This window comes from Formica exsecta, unplaced genomic scaffold (assembly GCF_003651465.1).
Source record: "Formica exsecta isolate Colony F162 unplaced genomic scaffold, ASM365146v1 scaffold7, whole genome shotgun sequence".
Classification (NCBI taxonomy): domain Eukaryota; kingdom Metazoa; phylum Arthropoda; class Insecta; order Hymenoptera; family Formicidae; genus Formica; species Formica exsecta.
The window spans coordinates 68,091-81,921 of NW_021853466.1; the positions used below are offsets into that span (position 1 = coordinate 68,091).

At 43.3% G+C, this 13,831-nt stretch overlaps 1 protein-coding gene across 2 annotated transcripts in view; it reads left to right on the forward strand.

Moving 5' to 3' along the window:
- The first annotated feature begins 1,047 nt into the window (after window positions 1-1,047).
- Window positions 1,048-13,831, forward strand: part of LOC115243220 — a 40,311-nt gene continuing 27,527 nt past the window's right edge. Inside the window, exons 1-2 of one of the 2 annotated variants that reach the window (XM_029820024.1) lie at window positions 1,048-1,408; window positions 2,173-2,579. The gene's annotated coding sequence lies outside the window, so the exon portion shown is untranslated. Of the gene's footprint in view, window positions 1,409-1,611; window positions 2,580-13,831 lie in introns of those variants that run through there. The other variant, XM_029820022.1, reaches the window with a different exon arrangement.

Sequence of the window (13,831 nt, forward strand, 5' to 3'; positions counted from 1 at the left end):
CCAGCCAAAAGTCTGACGGAAATTGAGATCCCAATACCAAAAAGGAGTTATGCTGGGTAAATGAAAATTACGCAGAATGTTTATTTACATAAGTATTTACTTTTATTACATTTCTTTTTATTTTTTTATTATATATATTATTTATTTATTTATTTTATATAAACAAACATTCTGTGTAATTTTAATTCCAGCATAACTGCTTGATGTTGGGATTTCCATTTCCAACAGTAATAGATCCAACGATAAAATGAGATGATGTAATTCTTGTAGAGTGGAATATACATAACTATAGATTTATATTTATATTAATATGATTTATATTTATATTCGAATGTTATTGCGTTTTCTTGACGAAATAAATGGAAAGCAATAGCCTCTATGAGGATCAATTTCTCCCACGCCTATAAAATATCGCGAAAAAATGTCGATTTTAAGACATATCTGTTGAAACCCACGGATTCGGAAGTCTGGCTAATGTCACAATAAGGCGTCAATATCGCGCGTCTGACGTCTTGCTCATCCGTTTTAAAATAGAGATACTCTTTCGGTCGATCGCACGCCGATGGTCGTACACGGGATATGGAACAAAATCAATTCCCAACATTTACATCTTTTAACGCGCGAAGAAGAGAGATCGCGCGAGGCTCTTATAATACAAATTAAATCTATAAACCGCGCGTGCGAAATAAGAATTATTTTCCCTCTCGGATGGCAGACTATGTTCGCCATCGGGGAAAAATCGCGTTGTATCTCTCTCGTGTACCGAAGGACGCGGCTTTAAGCGCCGTTGGGATGAGGTGGAGGAGGAGGAGGAGGAGAAGGGAGGAGGGAGGAGGTGGTGGTGAGACGTGTGTCCGTATATACGTGCGCACCGACGATAGTAGTAAAAGAGACCCGGTGGAGAGAGGACGGAGGGGGTCGATGGGGGGGTTCGGACGGGCGGGTGGAGGAGTCGGTGGCCGAGGGGTCAGGGAGGTGGGGAAAACGACTCGGAACTCGTGTCGTAGCGGTACGACGCTCGGTCGGGTATCTCCGCTTTCGTGGCCCACACGCTCGGCCGGTGTCGGGCTCCTCGCATACGCTCGGTACGGTACGCTCCGGTCGTCATCAGTCGTCCTCGGGCCACGTTTGCGCGCGGACGTCAAGGTGGAGACGAGAGCGGAGCGACGAGACGCGTTTCGGCGTGTGTGTGCATCTATATATCGAAGACGAGAGAGATAGTCTCTCTGCGCGAGTACGTCGAGTTTTTCCGACATACAGTCACATACATATATATATATATATATATATTACTATATATATATGTGTGAATTCGAGTAAACGCGCGCGAGTGTTTTGTACGTACGCGCGGTTCACGTGTGGGAGCGCGGCTGGTTAACGGTAGCGCATCTGACGTTGTCGGTACACGGTGCGTGCATTGTATATATTATATATATCTAGTGACATATATATATATATGAGTTAAAGCGGCGCAGAAGGGAGGGAAGGGGGTGGGAGGGACGCTTGGTGGCGTATGTGCGGCCGGAGGTTGCTCAACTTGTCATCGCGCTCTCTCTCTCCCTCCCTCTCGCCCCTGTTTTATGACATCATTGAAAATCACTTTACCTCGAGACACGAAAACCAAATCGGCCGCTCTCTCCCCGTCCTCGTTCGTTGTTCGTCGACTCGCAAGTACGTAGTAGTCGCAGCGCGCGGTGAGAGTGAACGAACGTTGTCAGCGTCTCGGAGATAGAGAGAGAGAGTTATCGAGCTCTCCTAGAGGGAGAGACGAGGGGGATGGTGGAAGAAACGGTGGAAAGACGGTCCTCGCGCACGTAGGCCCCCGCGCTTCCGTCACGGCCGCCAAGACAGTGGCACGTTCGACGTTCTTTGTTCTTCTTTCCCCGTGTACTCTCGTTCGCGGGATTCCTCTCCGATCCCGCCGTATGGACCACGCTCCTCCTCTTCCTCTTCGTCGCGTCTACTCTTCCGCTATCTCTTCTCGCGGCCGCGGAACAACGGAAAATTAATTCCTATCGACACGAGTTCACAAAAAAATTCGCAATGTCCACCTCACTCGAGCAATGTATTTATATATACATATATATATATATATATATATATATGTATATATAAATACATTGCTCGAGTGAGGTGGACATTGCGAATTTTTTTGTGAACTCGTGTCGATAGGAATTAATTTTCCGTTGTTCCGCGGCCGCGAGAAGAGATAGCGGAAGAGTAGACGCGACGAAGAGGAAGAGGAGGAGCGTGGTCCATACGGCGGGATCGGAGAGGAATCCCGCGAACGAGAGTACACGGGGAAAGAAGAACAAAGAACGTCGAACGTGCCACTGTCTTGGCGGCCGTGACGGAAGCGCGGGGGCCTACGTGCGCGAGGACCGTCTTTCCACCGTTTCTTCCACCATCCCCCTCGTCTCTCCCTCTAGGAGAGCTCGATAACTCTCTCTCTCTATCTCCGAGACGCTGACAACGTTCGTTCACTCTCACCGCGCGCTGCGACTACTACGTACTTGCGAGTCGACGAACAACGAACGAGGACGGGGAGAGAGCGGCCGATTTGGTTTTCGTGTCTCGAGGTAAAGTGATTTTCAATGATGTCATAAAACAGGGGCGAGAGGGAGGGAGAGAGAGAGCGCGATGACAAGTTGAGCAACCTCCGGCCGCACATACGCCACCAAGCGTCCCTCCCACCCCCTTCCCTCCCTTCTGCGCCGCTTTAACTCTCCGTTACTCCCCCTCGCGTCAGAGGGGGACCTGGCTAATGATCAACCGCGAGATATTGCGGACTTTTCGCGTATTACACATCACGGTATTTACATACCCGCGAACGAAGAGGGATAATAATTTCCCAGCTTTCTTCCTTTATCCCATTACAAAGCCAATTATAAAACAGGAATTCCAATCGTCCAATATATCGCGCGATTCGATACCAATGAAAAACACATAATATCGTTAATCGTTTAGAATATTATTAGAATCGATTTTCCCCCCATAAGTGACGTCGAGGACTCGCGCGTCTCGCCGTATCTAATCGCGAGCCGCGCTGACGTTGGTCGAATCGCGCCAGCCGAGCCTGAACCACCTGATCGCGAGTGACAGCGCGAGCCGCGCGCGATCGGTCGAGGGAGAGGGGAAGGGGCGAGCGGAAGAGGGAGATTCCGCGCCGCGGCCTCCTTCGAGGACGCCCGCGCGCGCGGTTTTCTTTCTGTCGACGAGATATCGCGGTGATATCACGGCGGAGGGGGGGGGGGCCGAGATCCCCTCGGAGTTCGCTTTTTGGTCTCGAGAATCCCTCGCGGGAATCGAACCTGAATAATTTCGATGCTCCAGTGGACTCTTGCAAACGTCCGCGTCGACGCGGATCCATTGGCGAGCGTGACTTATTATCTCGTTTAAAACGACGATCTAATTTGTTTCTTTGATCGCGCGATTTGACCGAGGTTTTTTTTTCGAAATCACTTGGTCGAAATGTAAAACGCGCTGATGTGTTACAAGACGTTTCGTCCTGTGACTCATTATTTCTTTGGTAATAAGCGTAACTTGACGATGTCGCGAGTTAACACGGCGAGAAGAAGCTTAATTCGCATTATTCGCAGGAAATTTTAGTTGTTCCAACTGCAAACGTCTGCATCGCGATCTCGTCGCTATGTGTATATATATATATATATATATATATATATATATATATATATATATATAAAGCGAATCACACTCCGACAGTCCCGGACGTGTATGCACAATCGATATGTATCGCTCTCTCGGCGGCGGTGGTTTTGGATTGCGATCCGCGATCCGACAAGATATATGTATATATATATATAACGCGAATCAGTCCCGGACGTGTATGCACAATCGATATGTATCGCTCTCTCGGCGGCGGTGGTTTTGGATTGCGATCCGCGATCCGACAAGAACGGCCGCGCGTGTCTGTCGATGAACAACGTAATCCCGGAAATAACGTCTGCCAAAGTTTTCGACGGGAGGGAGACAGAACGATGTTGTCGCGCCCGACAAAACTGCAAATGTATCGCTGCGAATATCGATAGGTCGCGCGAAAGGACGTAACGTAACGAAAGATCGTGCACCCCATCCAAAGTTTCACCGCCGATTGAAACGCGTGTAAAAATGTTTCAACGGCAGTTAAAATTATGATTTATGAAGTGTTCGAGGGAGGTTACATAAGTTACTTTGAAGATAATTTGAGAGCGCTTCGAGTGGAATTTTATGACACGGGACTTTCGAACAAAACTTTTATGACACTCTGTATATGCGCGAACACTTCTCTCATCGAAATTACGCTTTTATTGGGGGATTAGAAACGGTTATTTAAATGGATGTAAAAAAAAAAAAAGAAAAAGGATCCGTTAGAATACTAAGAGATTTGAGTAAATACCGGACTCTGGCGACAATAGATAATAGCTCTTAATGTTCTTTCGAATTTTACGCGAGCTCGAAAACGAGCGCGGACGATCGTTAAAAACTTTGCGTTGTCGGAGCACAAGATGCTCAATGTTGTTGAAACGTTACCTAACCCGCGCCCTTCGCGCCCCCCCCCCCCCCCCCCCCCCCCCCCCCCCCCCGTCTTTCCTATAAAGAGAAAATCGATTGCTGCAAACTAACTTGTTTTAATTTCGCGATACAGACGAGACGAAGTTAGCTCGACGGCGACGAGTAGTGATTCGGCGGAATTTAACTTGCCCAGGAGAAAGAGAGAGAGAGAGAGATTGATGGGAAAGGGAGGGAAAACCTCGGCCAGCCTCGCTTTGCGTCACCTTTGACCTGCCGAGCGCGAAACTCTCGACAAGATATCGCAACGATATTTAAACGCCACGGCGGCGAATCGCGCGGTTTTTGCGTGGCAACGAGCGTAACTCGAATAAGGGCGCAGCTGGTCGGTCAGTTCTTTGACAGTCGCGAGAAACTCCAACCCGCGCAGATATTTATTTTGTCGTGTCGTGTGATATATACATGGGAAAGCCGTTCTCTCGCACGCTGTTGAAGTGTGTCGGTTTATGATAAATCCGAAAACGCTCTGCGAACCCGACGCGACGTGACGTTCGTTCTTTTTCGTAGATTTCGCAAATATTTGATGTGCGCGAATATGGGTTAGTTATTCGCATGTCTGATGTTCGAGATATTTCTCTCTTTTTTTTTTTTTTATTCTATGTCGAGATAATTTCTAGACGATTTAAAAAATGCAGGGGAAGTATTTTTGAAAGAAATAGAGTTTTTATTCGCCACTAATGTATTATCACCAGTTTAAGCTCCTTTACAGATGAAAAGATATATATATAAACTCTTATTCTCTAGCTTTATATCATTCCCATTTCCATCGAAGTATCTTGGAAATTAATGTACTTAATAACGAGATTTATAAAAAGTATTAAGATTACAAACTCGCTCGGGAATAAACATTTTTAATATAAAAATTAAATAACACACAAGCAACAATAATGAAGAATACAAATTATCGATTTAACAAATTTTAATGCAAACAAGTTGCAAGACAGTTTAGGATAGATTTCGCGCGCAAGTTCCATTTTTCTTTTCGCCGTTTCGATTAATATAAAAAGGATATAGGTATCGTAATATCACTAGAGAAGTCGGGCATTCTTTACCTTCGCACGCACGCAATACGCGGCGTATCTAAATAGTCGGGCAGCCTTCGCGATTTATCACGTCCAGTGGGGCTGCTTAGGGGAAAGAGGAATGGGAGGATGCCATTAAGTGGATTGCACAGCCCTATCGATTTTCGAGTTATCGCGTTATGCCCACGGTCTGCGAGCCGCGCGATCTTTCGTAAATCCATATGTTCCTCCCCCGCGTTTGTTCCCCGATAAGCCGCCGATAATAAGATCGATCGGGGTACGAAACGCGAACCTGAGGAAGTCTCCTGAATGGGAGACGCGCGAGAATGTCTCCCCTGCCTTCTCGGCGCGCGAGATATTTTCACGTTTATACATCGTCGAACGCGCTTTGTAAATCCTGGAAAAGTCATCGAGCGAAATATCTTTCTGAAATATGTGTGTCGCGCTCTGGTATTGATTGCGAGAATAGTCGTTGCCTTGGTCTCTGTCGAGTGCTGCCAAGAATAATGAAGATAATTTATAGCCCCGTTAAAGTCGCATTTTCGCAGCACACCATATACAATGTAGCAAGAGCGGCGCCATAAGAAAGATGATTCTAGAGTCATTTAGGGTTTAACGATACGATTCGTAAAACTTTCGTTATTCCTTTGTTCGTTTCTTCGAACGGATCTATAAGATCTTCCGTCGAAAGTTATATTTTTTTTCCAAAAATTTCTGCTGGAGGGGTTATAAATTTCACTCTCATTGTCAACGAGTTTCGAGAATCGAACATGTAACTAGCGGTAGATGTTTATTATTTAAAAGGAGAGAGAGAGAGAGAATCTCGGAGATAACGAGACCTGTTAGAGCGCATGATTTTCGATCTTATCGCGGAACACGCGACGCGCGTGTCGATCCGCGGGGAAAGCAGTCAAGGTATTCGATTATTATCGTGTTTGCAGCCCAAGTTAACCCTGTGCCACTCGGTACACAAGGCGTGGAGCTGCCAACTGAGTTTATTCTCACCTCGCGTAAATACCGGATAGCGGATCGTCGACGCGCATTACGAAAACATAAACACGGTCGAACATTTCTAATCCGGGAGTGGTCGAGAGACTTGGGGGCTCGTCGATTTGTAATTTTCTAGCACTTTATCGATGCTCGACAGCACAAAAAAAGCATGCGAATTTTATCGTGTTATAATATTTATAATCCTAAATTGTCCCGAAATAACGCTGTAGATACCGTGAAATATTTTAAACAATTGTCGACTCGAGCTGGTTTCAGATCTGCATTCTTTAATACAAAGTTGCAGATTTTCTTTTTTTTTTACCTGTGGAAAATGGGTTTTTGTTCGAGAGTACCGCATTCTTCTCGGTGCTACGCGGCGTTATGTCCGCTTACGTCAAGGACGAAGCGAACGTAAGCGAACGTTTCGATATCCTTTATGCCTCTACAGTTAATGGTTTGATTGACTAAGCCTCATCCAGCTCTTTCTATTGAGGAGGGAAAAATAAGTTTCTATAAATTAAATAAAAAAGCAGAATTATTTTAAATTTGCATCTCGATAAATAATTTTAATAGATAAATTTATTTATATTTATTTATTTATTTTTATTTATTTATAATTTTAAATAGATAAATTCCATGCCAATTTTTAAGTGAAAAGATTACCAGATGAAAACAAGAAACGATGAAAGAGATATCAAAGAATATAAAACGGAAGGGTTTAAAGAAAGAATAACTGGAACGCGTAATGACATTCTGTGCGTTACAAGATGTCCCGATGCAACGGATATGTATATTCACATTACATTAGCGCGTCTTCCGTGCGTTCAATTTGCGTTGTTATATGTCTATCAATTACGCGGTGAAACTACGCGTATACTAGAACTTTGACGTCACCGTTAAGGACTCAAATCACTATCGCGGCGACGACGTATCGCGATCTACGCCGACGATGCACCTCGTTATCGATTCCCGATACTCATAATGTAATCGATGTCGTCGTCGACGATATTAACTCTTGGGAATGCTTTGTGCACGAATGTCGCGAATTCCAAATTTTTCATCGAAAATCGGGCGAAAATGTTTCCCCTTTTATAAAGGAATTCTGTCTACTTGAATGTCAAAAATATAATCTATATTAAATATAAATACATTTTTAAATTCCTTTTTTTATAATGTAATCATTTTTACGATACACGCATAAATTGATAAAAGTCTTTGCAAGAGCCGCGAGATCGAGGATACGATCAGCTTTTATGCCACTCTTTGTTCGATGCGGATGCGATAACGTTTCCTGTTATCGATATGTAAGCGCAGGAAATTGTCGACAGATAAAAGTAACATCGCGACGTATATACACGGGACTTTCAAACTTTCCTGATGCCGACATCGATTGTTATCGTCTTTGATGGCGAATCTCGATCCGTCACACATCCCGAGGAATTTATCTCGGAATGAAATCGACGATGTTAACGTTGCGCGACGCGTATCCCCACCATCTGCGTCTGCCGATATATATTATTTTTTTTTTTTTCCACCCTCGGATGGAAATCCGTTGCTTCGTCCAATAAAATCGTCGATGGTAAACGCCGTCGAAAATAGCGCAGCATCGCACGTTCCGCATTCCTACGCTACTTCGCGCGATAATATAGAATTTTCCTAGAGGTGGAAAACTTTTTTTTTTCGATATCAGTCAGAAAGTATCGGGGTCAGATTGTTGCCGGGGAGAGAGAGTATTACATTATACGCGCTGCTACGCGCGTAGTAAAAAAGAAACCTTTTTTTTTTTTTTTTTTCTCATTTAATTCGCAAAGCGACACAACTTTTCGTAATCCAACTTTATCGCTACGATACGATTGCGCGCTTGATTATTCCCTTTCGATGTTAAATCATCGAAAAAAAATTCCTCTCACGCACGATTATACACGTAAATTTTCCCCCTCGTTCTTGCTGCACGCGCGTTGCGATGAAACGGACACCCGCGTGTGTAAACGCACTTCCGGTGCTCGGGCTTGCGCGTGTGATATCGCCTTTATACGCATCGGCGAGCGTCTCCCTCACCCCCCTCCCTTCGTTGGTCACCCTTCTAAAGTACCATCTCGCTTATGTTATATGCGTGTAATATATAACTTGTACGGAACATCGAACTGGGACGACTGATGTGTCGTCTCGCGTCTTGCAGTTTTGGGATAATTGGAGGTTCGACACACACACACACACACATACACATACGTACACATAGACATCGCGTTGTTCGCGTCCGCGGCCGGAATCCGAATTCGAAAATGGCATCCGGCATCGATCGCCGAGCGCGACCGGTGTACACTATCGCCCGAAAGTTGAGACAACTTTGCAGGGGCGTAGCCACCGTGAAGTGAAATTATGCAAAGTACAGCTGTTGGCGGGCTCGTTTTAACTTTTTCGCAGTATGGAAAGACATCGGGAGAGCCGGAAACGTACCGCGAATAATTTCGACGAAAAGGCAGCGAAATAAACTTATCCAATGGACGCAAATGGAGGGTATAAACAGTGTGAGACTTGGTTGTGACTATGAAATATTTAAATATATATAAAAAAGAGTAATAATTCATTAATTTATTTAACGTCGCGATAAATATATACAGGGTGTCCAAAAAATTATGTAGTACTCGTAAAAACGAATCAAAAAGTCTTAATAAGTAGTACTCCAAAAACCATTTATTGTCGAGTTATAAGATGTTCGATGTGCCCTTCATTTCAAAACTAACCATTCGACACGCTTTTTCATTAAAGATCGAACACGTTCAAAGATTCCAGGTTTATTTCGTATTCGTTGACAACGGTTTTTAATTTTCAGTATCAGTTTATCCAATGTATCAACTGATGTGGCGTACACATGCTTTTTAAGTGTCCCCATCAATAAAAGTCTAACGGATTTAAATCCGGCGAGCGAGGTGGCCATGCAACTGGACCACCACGTCCTATCCACTTTTCTTGAAAACTTTTCTTGATATACATACAATGCATACTTGAAATAAGTTCTGTCTATAATAATAGAAAATGTTTTATAACTCGAAAAGAAATGGTTTTTGGAATACTATTTATTAAGACCTTTTGGATTGTTTTTAGGAGTGCTATACATACTCCTAAAATTTGATACCATATTTTTTGAACCCCCTGTATATTGTCATTTTGTAATTATTATTTGATACAAAAATACTATAATTAATAGAATCGATGAGTAAAATTTCACACGCGTTCGTTATTCGGTATTTAACGCTAATTGTATTTTTTCGCGAATGAAACTACAGTATGGCGTGGCGTCGACGTTAAAAGAGCGCGCGTGTTCCCCGATTAATGCGAAACACATGCATCCGTTCTCATTTGCGGTGCGCCGGACATGATCCTCGTACGCGCGAGCAACGCTCGCGTTCGCTTCGCGAACGTGTGGGTTAACCTTCGCACAGGCTCTCTTCTCTCGCTCTCTTCTTCCCTCGGCGCGGCCGAGGAAACGAAAACCCGTTAGAAATTGTTCGAAGCCGCGCTCGCATGTCGAAGATGCCAACAACCATGCGCGTACGTACGTATTACAATGTTCCACTATCTCTAATCCTTCTCGCGATTTTTTACGTTGATGAAAACGACGATTTTTACGAAAAGCTTGATATCAAGGGGTCCACCCGAAATAAATAAGGAGATATAATTTTAATAATATTTTTATTCGGTGAAGATTCTCGAGGAAAATCGTTTACTTTCAGTTACCAATTACCGAGAACTACGTTCTCACCCGGACATTCTTTTCGTTACGGAAATGTCAACTTGAAATTAGCCAACGGATCTGTCATTAAGCGCCGAGCGGTACATTGTACATGTGTGCGCACATGTACACAACGCGATATCTACGTACAGAGAAAGAGAGAGGGAGAGAGATCCCCTCTCACGGCTTTCTTGTGTCGTCGAGTTACCCGAAGCGCCCGGCAAACGCGATGAAAGAAGAACGACGGTGGCGTGAAAGTAAAGAAAGTGGGCCGCTCGAAGTAGTCTTCAACCTAGAAGCGTTGCGGTTCTCTTCCTTCCGTTCGATGTCGTTCGCCGAAACAATTCGATAAGCCCTCTTTACACAATTCTGTCTCGAGTTTGTCGCGTAGCTCGACCCTTAGACATCTCGAAAGTATAATTAGTCGTATGACGTCATTATAATCCCATTATTCATTTTTGTTAAATTATTACTATTGTTATTATATGCTATTATTGTGGACATTTTATGAATCGTGTTTATGTTCAAGGTATATAATCGAGATTCTATTATCTGTCTATGACATCGGGAAGCTTCTCGAAGCATATTAAGCGTAAATTTTTACAAAGATAAGATTTCAAAGGGAAAGTATTTTTTATTATTTATCATAGCTTTCGGAGTTGAATAGAAATTTAATTGTTTAATAATTTTGCTTGGGGCATAAAGGGGAAACAAAAATTTTCGAATAATTCATTACGCGAATTAAATACAGCGCGAAATTTTTATGGTAATTTTCGCGCAAATTAAACGGTCTGTATAACACGATTATGCAAGTTGAAAATTATCACAATATTTTAGTCTCCCGGAAAATATGAAAAAAAAGTACAGTATTTTTTTTTTCGCTTTTCCTCGGTAAAGAATAAAAAATAGATAATAATTTTCTCAGCTATCTTGTTTTAAATCCGCGAATTCGCGTCGTTGTTCGCCGCGTTGTTGGAAATAATTAATTCGAAACTCCCTCAGCTCACATCGAAGCCACGTCTCCAAGTTCTGACGAGGCGTTCGCGCATAATTAAAGTCGTTTAAACGGTGCCCTCATGCGCGACGCACTATGCGTCGAAGGGTCAAGTATAAAAGACGCGCATATACATATGTGATGGCGGCTTAATCCTCCGATTCCGTTCGTACGATAAAAGCGAGAAGGGGGACTGTCGGCTTCGTACGTCGATCGCTCGCTCGCTCGCTTGGCGGGGCTCCTCGCGAGAGGAAAAGACGCGATCGATCACTGGATTAGGAATTATTTATAGGCTGGCGCGCGCACGCTCGCCAGCCTGCCACGGAATTTTCGCATTGCTTTACTTTCCGATCGCGCGTGTGTCACTTTTGCCAGAAAAGGAGATGGAGAGAGCGCAATATAATGCAAAATTATAATCGCCGCCCAGTCGCAAATTTTAGAAAGTCTTGTCGTCAAGGCGATTGTTACGAGTTTGGAGCACGGTCGGTATGTATGAATGTCGGCGAGCCGGAGCCGAGAATCACGCGCACTCGAGATAATCGAGACGTGAATTTCGCGTAATCGCGGACAATCGGATTCTGTCGAGGATCGTTTTTGTGGAAATTAACACGGCGGAGAATTTTTTTTTTTTTTTAGAGCAGACGCGATCGTCGATTGTCGAATTTCATATTCATTCGACTCTTTGTGCGCGATGCTGATGTAAACACATTTGTTTTGATCTTAAGCGCGTAAATATATCTCTCCGTGAGAGATATGTCCCACGTGATCTTTGCAAAACATCGCGTGATACTTGCAAAGTAGATTCGTAGCTTAATAGTTTGTACTTTAGGCATCGAGGAATGGAGAAGCACGTCCCATTTAAACTTTAACGAAACTCGTGAGACGCATTTTTATTCCCCGGGATAGAATGAATTTTTATGAGCTTGCCGCTGACTTGTGATCGATATACATACACTCGATCGTGGATAGCGCATTTTAATGGACGGATAGCGGACGCAGTCAATATAACTTCTCTTTTTTTCTCTATCTCTCTCTTTTAGAAAGATACAAAAATACATTATAAACGATTTAAAATGTTTGCCAAAGGAAGGAATAAAAATCGAAACGAGGATCACATTACGATGATTTTTCACCATCTTTTTTCACTTTTTATTTTTCTCTTTGCAATCTTTTTTGTACTAATTTATGTCACGTTGCAATAGCTCATTTTGACGGTATCGTCAAAACTAGAGAGATATATTTGGAGAGATCACATGATATTATTCGTGATATAACATGCGAGTCTCATCGTTGATAAGAGAGAAAGACGAAAATATTTGCCGCGTAACGTGATCGCAAAACGTTTGGCAATCATTATTTTGCAGCGAGCGGAATCATTAGCTCGGATTAGCTGGCACGGGTCCATCGAATGAACGGATCGACTTACGGATCTCTCGTTATCTCATCCAATACCAAAGCGCGAAAAATCACGATCTCCTCGTTTCTATTCGTTCCTATACGAAAAATGCATACGACAGAGCTGTACAGCGTGATATTAATAACAGTGATCGTTCTTCGCGATGACATCACGACGTTTCGCGATTGACACTGAACTTACGGAGGCTGCGCGCGCTCGTTTTCAATCAACAATATGCGTTTTTTCTGCGTCGCGCTAAATCGTCGATATTATTTCAAAGTCGAGTTTTCATCACGTTCCAATGCACGATTTGAACAGTCTGGCAATAATAGCACCGTCGATCGTATATTACGTTGCAAACTGCAAATATTCAGTAATCAAAAACAAAGTTGTATTTTGCGAGACGTTACATGTTTGTAACATTTCAAAGTAGAAAGAGAGAGAGAGAGAGTATATATTGTTACTAAATTACCGTTTCGTTGAAAGAGACAGCGTTGAAAAAGGCACACGAACATTGCTCACTGAGCCCGATATTGCAAACCGCAATATGGTCCAGACTATTCGGAAACATTTTCGCCAAAAACCATCGGATCAATTTTGTAAAATCTCGTTCGAAATCTACAAGCGATCGCAGACGCGCTTATTTTACATTTCACGTAACTTTACGACTAAATTATGCCGCGAACTTGGAGACTCGTCGCGGAAAAGGAGAGGAAGTACAAAAAGTTGCATTTGCACAAAGTTACACGCCGGCACAGATTAGAAAGCCGCTTGTGGAAACTGCGTAAGGAACGAGACGGCAGGAAGGAAGATGGTCTCTGAGAGCACGGGTAAGAGTGTCCCGACCCAGAGACGACCCATCGCGATCGATAAAAAGGTGTTCCGCAACTTGTTTTATCGCGTACATCGTGTTCTTGGCTCTCTCATTTATCGCGAATGCGCATCCAAGAGAGAAAGACAGAGAGGTGAGACGGTACATGACCCTTTTTCTCTCGTAGGGCAGAGTCAAGTAAATAGAAAGAAGAGAGCGCAAATTATTATAATAAATAATTATGTATATATAATTAAATAATTATAAATTTATTAAAAATAATTAAATTTATTATATTAATATATATATATATATA